General features: G+C 44.8%; 1 pseudogene; it reads right to left on the bottom strand.

Moving 5' to 3' along the window:
* Positions 1 to 231: 231 nt before the first annotated feature.
* On the bottom strand, positions 232 to 340 carry LOC131808744 (small nucleolar RNA SNORA40; annotated as a pseudogene).
* Between the last annotated feature and the right edge of the window lie 6,651 nt (positions 341 to 6,991).

The following is a 6,991-nucleotide window of genomic DNA, read 5'->3' as shown; positions in this document are numbered from 1 at the left end:
CCAAAGGCAGATGCTTAACTGACCAAGCCACCCAAGTGCCCCAAGATTTAATTTTTTTTTTCTTGAAGATTTTTTATTTTATTTATTTGACAGATCACAAGGAGAGAGAGAGGGGAAAGCAGGCTCCCTGATCAGAGAGCCCGATGCAGGGCTTGATCCCAGAACCCTGAGATCATGACCTGAGCTGAAGGCAGAAGCTTTAAGCCACTGAGCCACCCAGGCACCCCGGATCTTGTTCCTTCTTATCTGTATCAAAACTCATACTGAGCCATGAGTTCTGGGTTGCAAAAGAGGATTTATTTTTTGCAAGATTTAATTTTTTAAAAGCAATCTCTATGCCTAACATGGGACTTGAACCTGCAACCAGTAGATCAAGAGTCACATGCTCCACCCACTGAGCCAGTCAGCTGTCCCAGAAATTTTGAAGATGTAAAAAGTGGTGCAGAGTGGGAGTCGAAGGATCCAAAGGGTACCAAGGAAGCTTCAGAACATCTTGGAGATGCTGCTCTAGTCACCATGAAAGGGAAGTCATAAGAAGGCAGCTGCTTGGGGTGGGGTGTGAGAAGTTGAGAGAAATTTTGATTTACATGTGTTACATTTGATGGAAGAAATATGCAGTTGGCATTTAGGACGGAGACGGAGGTGGGGATGGAGGACTGCAGGGGATTAAATGGGACTTCCAAGGGAGATGAGGTAGGACAAGGTGGGGAGAGAGAGACTCGGGAAGGGAAAGGTGGAAGAGAAACCAGGGAAGGAGACTAATATGGAACTGGAGAGGTGGAGAATAAACAGATGTCAGCAGAAAAGAAAGAGGTCTGTCAGCATTATTTACTACAGGAGCTTCCAGAACAGAGCAGAGAAAAGCCCGGGGTTTGAAGCTAAGGGGTGACAGGGATTTCTGCTGGTGTGGAGAAGGGGACAACATATTTCAGTGTCAAGGAGAGCTGGTGGAGGGGAAGGTAACAGAAGACATTATGTCAAGAAGCACGTAGCAGGTAGAAGCCACAGTAGGAGCAAAGGGAAACCCATGCAAGTTTGAAGGTAGAAGGAAGATTACGGAGAAGAGAGAATGGCATCTGCTCAGGAGAAAGGATAAGATGAAGAAGACAGGACCCAGAGGAGGTAGATGGAGATGCTTATCTTGGATTTCACAACTTTTGCATCTCCTTGTCCCTCAGAGTTGGGCTGGGTCCTGGGTCTCCCGCTGTCTTTGGTCCTCATTATTGTGGTTAGGCAGCAGAAGGAAGTTGGTGAGGCCAGACGGGGCACTGTCTGCGAATGGTGAGGGGGTTCCTTCCCTGGGGACTGGGACCCAGAGCACCAGCAGTTATCCCTTTTCTCCCTTTGCCACAGATTCCTTCTCTTTCCTCCATCAGCCCTGGTCAGTTCTGGTGGGTTGACACCGTCCAGAGGGCTGTACACAAGATTGAAGCCTCTGGCCCGTGTTTTAGGTATGCAGGCACAAGCAGGCAGAGAGGAAATGAAAGTGGGGTAACCACAAGGAAGAGGGGGCAAGGACCGAGTTAATCATCTGAATTCGCAGCCAAAAGCTCCCAGCCAGCCTTTGCAGAGACGGTGAGTAACTACAGATGGAGAACTCTTGGTGGCAGAGTCTGTGTCCCTTCAGGGTCCAGTCACCGACACTGAGCACAGAACAGCCACCGCCCCCAGCGGGCCAGGGCGGAGGTAGGAGCATCAACAAGCAAGGAGGTGGCGGTGAGGGGGACCTCAGCAGAAAAGCAAATGCAACCCCCCCCCCCCCAAAGGGAAGGAGGAGCTTGCTCCCTGCTGGGCTGGGCGAGCCTGCTCTGGAGAGAAGTGGGTGGGAAGACAGATCTAAGCTGGGAGGGACAGTATGAAAGGAAAAATGCTGGGGCAGGGGTGATGAGGACCTAAGGGGAAGGGAGGAAGCCCAATGCTCGGGCTGAGTCAGAAGTTTTCATTCTGACTGAGTGTGAAGACGCTCTGAAGAGGTAGCTTGTGTGGATGGAGGTCTGGGTAGGCCATCATCGGAAGGAGATCTAAAACATCCTGAGCCTCGAAACTGGCATTTCCCCCTTATCTGCTGGGTGGGTGTTGTTCTTATAGAAGATGAAAACATTCACAGGCACACGCGCATGTGCACACACACACACAAACACACACACTTTATAATGGACTATTATGCAGATATTAAAAGGAAAGAAAGAGCTCTGTCTGCAATGACAGGCAAAGTTATCTAAGACAATATATATATATATTTTTTAAGATTATTTATTTATTTATTTGACAGAGAGACATCACAAGTAGGCAGAGAGGCAGGCAGAGAGAGAGGAGGAAGCAGGCTCCCTGCTGAGCAGAGCGCCCAATGCAGGACTCGATCCCAGGACCCTGAGATCATGACCTGAACCAAAGGCAGCGGCTTAACCCACTGAGCCACCCAGGCGCCCTATCTAAGACAATGTTAAGTGGAAAGAACAAGTTGTGTAATTGTGCATGGTGGTATTTCGTTTGGTTAAAAAAAGAAAAATGTATATTATATATTATAGAAAAATATGTTTTTGTATATGACAAGGAATTCTTATTTTTTCTATTTTTTTTATTTTTTAAAGATTTTATTTATTCATTTGACAGACAGAGATCACAAGTAGGCAGAGAGGCAGGCAGAGAGAGGGAGGAAGCAGGCTCCCTGCTGAGCAGAGAGCCTGGTGCAGGGCTTGATCCCAGGACCCTGAGATCATGACCTGAGCTGAAGGCAGAGGCTTAACCCACTGAGCCACCCAGGCACCACTCACAAGGAATTTTTAAAAACCACTTTATTAAAATATGACTGACATGTATTTGTGTATACAACTTGAGCTGTTAATGGTTATTATGGGGGTTAGATTAGAAAATTAAGGTTCTATGGAAGGGCATTTTTAACTATATGGTCTTCTGTGTTAAAAAACAAAATTCAGGGGCGCCTGGGTGGTTCAGTTGGTTAAGTGTCTGCCTTCTGCTCAGGGTCCTGGGATGGAGGCCCCCCCCCCCCCCCCCCGCATCAGGCTCCCTGCTCAGTGGGGATCCTGCTTCTCTCTCTCCCTCTGCCTGTTGCTCTGCCTACTTGTGCTCTCTCTCTGTCCAATAAATAAATAAACTCTTTAAAAAAATTCATACAACCCCCCGCCAAATCTGGGGTGCCTGGCTGGCTCAGTCAGAAGAAGGTGAGACTCTTGATCTGGGGGTTCAAACCCCATGTTGGGTATAGAGATTACTAAAGAAAAGTAAATCAACTTAAATTCAAGATCAAATGGGCTTTGTTCAATAATTCATGAATCAGGCAGAATCCCATCTAGCAAATAGAAAGGAGCTCCAAAGAGCTGCACAAAATAGAAGGATTTTATAGGCAGAAACAGAGGCTGATGGCAGGGTGGGAGGGTAGAATAATTAGCAAAAGAGAAAAAAGGATATTTTCAGGCAAGGTCTTCTTCCCTTAAGGGGAAGAACAAAGGTCTTATTGGGTAGATGACCTCATCTTCCTTTGGGGGGGGATGGAGAGGGCCTCTGTGACAGATGACCTCACTGGTGTTTACCAGAAAATTCCTGGCTAACTGGTTAAGACCACATTTCTGGGGAAAGTTTGAACTGCCATTAGATTAAGGACCAAGCCCCAATTGGGTGACTTGGCCTAGCATAAGTGACACCATTTGGAGTCTGGATTTTCTTTTTAATATCTGCACAGTGTGGTTTTTTAAAACACTATTTAGTGTGATAGTTTCAGTGACCACATTTTGTGAACGAGATAGAACAAAGGGCTGATAAATATGAATTTTTATGGGGCAAATGGAACAGAATATTTGCAGTTGAGGTCATCCTAGAAAATGAAGTACATTCTCCTTTCCTTCTTTCTGCTTTATCTGGCCTGAAGCTTCACTTCAGTAAGCAGCTTCTCTGGTTTAACTCCAGAGGGAAGAACATTGGCCTTTGAGTTATTCATTCGCTGACTCCCTGCCAGGGCCCATTGTGCCAGTGTTCCAGGCCCTAGTCCCCTACTTACTGTCTGGCTGTGGGCTCTTGGACTTTCATATCCCTATAAGATGGGGTAATAGTTCTCGTTCTGCTTATGAAACCTCTTAAAAGCATAAAGTTGAACAAAAATCAAAATGGCTGCCCCAATGCTTCAGTGAAGCTTGATTTTATTTTTTTATTTTTTATTTTATTTTATTTTTTTCAAAAGATTTTATTTATTTATTTGACAGACAGAGATCACAAGTAGGCAGAGAGGCAGACAGAGAGGGAGGGGGAAGCAGGCTCCCCACTGAGCAGAGAGCCTGATTCTGGGCTGAATGCCAGGACCCTGAGATCATGACCTGAGCTGAAGGCAGAGGCTTGACCCACTGAGCCACCCAGGTGCCCCCGAAGTTTGATTTTAAAGTAACCTTTTCCCTCTCTTCTGCAAATCTCCCCTCTTCCCTTCTTAGTTTTTCATTTCAGGGACCTGGTAGCATCCTGAAAATAACTAATGACTAAGGAGGCAGGCAGCATATACAAAAATTTTCCCTATAACCTCCCCCGCCCCCCAGTCCTTTCCCCCGGGCAGGGTTGCAGTCTTTGAAGGCCATAGCTTGCTGCCAGGCAAAGGAATGAGGCTATTGTTCCTCTCTATCCCAATCTCTATCTTTGGATTATATTTTGGCTTCAAAGCATGAAGCTGGTTTTCAACATCTATATCACACAGATGTGAAGATGAAATGAAAATGCTTTTGGAGGTATCTAGAACCAGGGGGATAAGAGCCCTAGCTACAGATTTGAGGTTTTTATGAATCATCCTCGGAGGCATAATCCAAGGTCACAGTTAAAAAAGCTAATTCCTGGGGTGTCTAACTCGCTCAGTTGGGGGAAGTGTGCAACTCTTCATTTCAGGATTGTGAGTGTGAGCCCCACATTGCAGGTAGTGAATACTTAAAAACAAAATACATATATTTTTTAAAGCTTTTAATTATTTATTTGACAGAGAGAGATCACAAGTAGGCAGAGAGTCAGGCAGGGAGAGAGAGGGGGAAGCAGGCTCCCCGCTGAGCAGAGAGCCTGATGCGGGACTTGATTCTAGGACCCTGAGATCATGACCAGAGCTGAAGACAGAGGATTAACCCACTGAGCTACCCAGGTGCCCTAAAAACAAAATCTTTTTAAAAAAAACCCCAAAATTTCAATTCCATGAAGCAGCTTTAGTATCCAAAATCTATTCTTACACAACTCCAACACACAAAAACCAGATAATCCAATCAAAATGGCCAGAAGACATGAACAGACATATGAAGATGAAAAATATGAAGAAGATGGTCAACATCACTAATGATCAGGGGAATGCAAATCCAAAGTATAATGAGGGACCCCTGGGTGGCTCAGTGGGTTAAGCCTCTGCCTTCAACTCAGGTCATGATCCCAGGGTCCCGGGATCAAGTCCCACATCAGGCTCCTTGCTCAGTGGGGTATCTGGTGCTCCCTCTGCCTGCTGCTACTCCTGCTTGTGTTCTCTCTCTGTCAAATAAATAAATAAAATCTTAAAAAAAAAACTACGGTGAGCTATCACCTCATACCTGTCAGAATGGCTAAAACCACTAACACAGAAAACAAGTGTCAGTGGTGATGCAGAGAAAAATAGAGGATGCCCTGTTGGGGGGAACGCAAACTGGTGCAGCCACTCTGGAAAACAGTATGGAGGTTCCTCAAAAAATTAAAAATAGAATTATGGAGGTGGGTGGGGTGATGGGTCAAATAGGAGAAAGAGATTAAGAGTACACTTATCTTGACACTGAGTGATATATGGAACTGGTGAATCATCGTATTCTATATCTGAAACATCACATTGTTTGTTAACTATATTTGAATTAAAATATAAGTAAATAAATAAATAAAAATAGAATTACTATCTGATCCAGTAATTCCACCAGTGGGTATTTATACAAAGAATATAAAAGCACTAATTTGATAAGATATATGCACCTCTATGTTTATTGCAGAATTATTTACAATAGTCAAGACATGCAAACAACACAAGTGTTCCTCCATAGTTGAATGGATAAAGAAGATGTGGTATACACACACACACACAGGATGGAATATTACTCAGCCATAAAAGACTAAAATCTTGCCATTTGCAATAACATGGACGGATCTAGACCGTATAATGCTGAGTGAAATCAAATCGGAGTAAACCAAATACCACATGATTTCATGCATATGAAGAATTTAAGAAACAAAACAAATGAAGGAAGAAAAAAACCTAGATAAAAACAACAACAAAAAAACCCCAGACTCGGGGCGCCTGGGTGGCTCAGTGGGTTAAAGCCTCTGCCTTCGGCTCAGGTCATGATCTCAAGGTCCTGGGATCAGACCCAAATTGGGCTCTCTGCTCAGCGGGGAGCCTGGTTCCCCCTCTTTCTCTGCCTGCCTCTCTTTCTACTTGTGATCTCTGTCAAATAAATAAATAAAATCTTAAACAAAAACAAAAACAAAAAAACCCAGACTCTTTTTTTTTTTTTTTTTAAGAGTTTATTTGTCGAAGAGAGAGATATCGAGAGAGTGAGCACAGGCAGGCATAGGCAGGCAAAGGCAGAGGGGGAGCAGGCTCCCCACCGAGCAAGAAGCCCGATCTGGGACTCCCAGGACACCGGGACCATGACCTGAGCCGAAGGCAGCCGCTTAACCAACTGAGACACCCAGGCGTCCCCTGACTCTTTTTTTAAAAAAGATTTTATTTATTTATTTGAGAGCAACAGAGAGAGAGAGAGAGATAGTGAGAGAGAGCACAAGTGGGGAGGAGAGAGAGAAGCAGGCTTCCCATGGAGCAGGAAGCCGGACTCAGGGGTTCAATCCCAGGACCGGGAGAGCACTACGTGAGCCAAAGGCAGACACTTAACTGACTGAGCTACCCAGATGCCCCTCAAAACCAGGCTTTTTTTTTTTTTTTTAATTTATTTTTAATTTATTTTCAGCATAACAGTATTCATTATTTTTGCACCACACCCAG

Source organism: Mustela lutreola, chromosome 9, assembly GCF_030435805.1.
Source record: "Mustela lutreola isolate mMusLut2 chromosome 9, mMusLut2.pri, whole genome shotgun sequence".
Taxonomy (NCBI): Eukaryota; Metazoa; Chordata; class Mammalia; order Carnivora; family Mustelidae; genus Mustela; species Mustela lutreola.
This window is presented reverse-complemented; position numbering and strand designations above follow the sequence as displayed.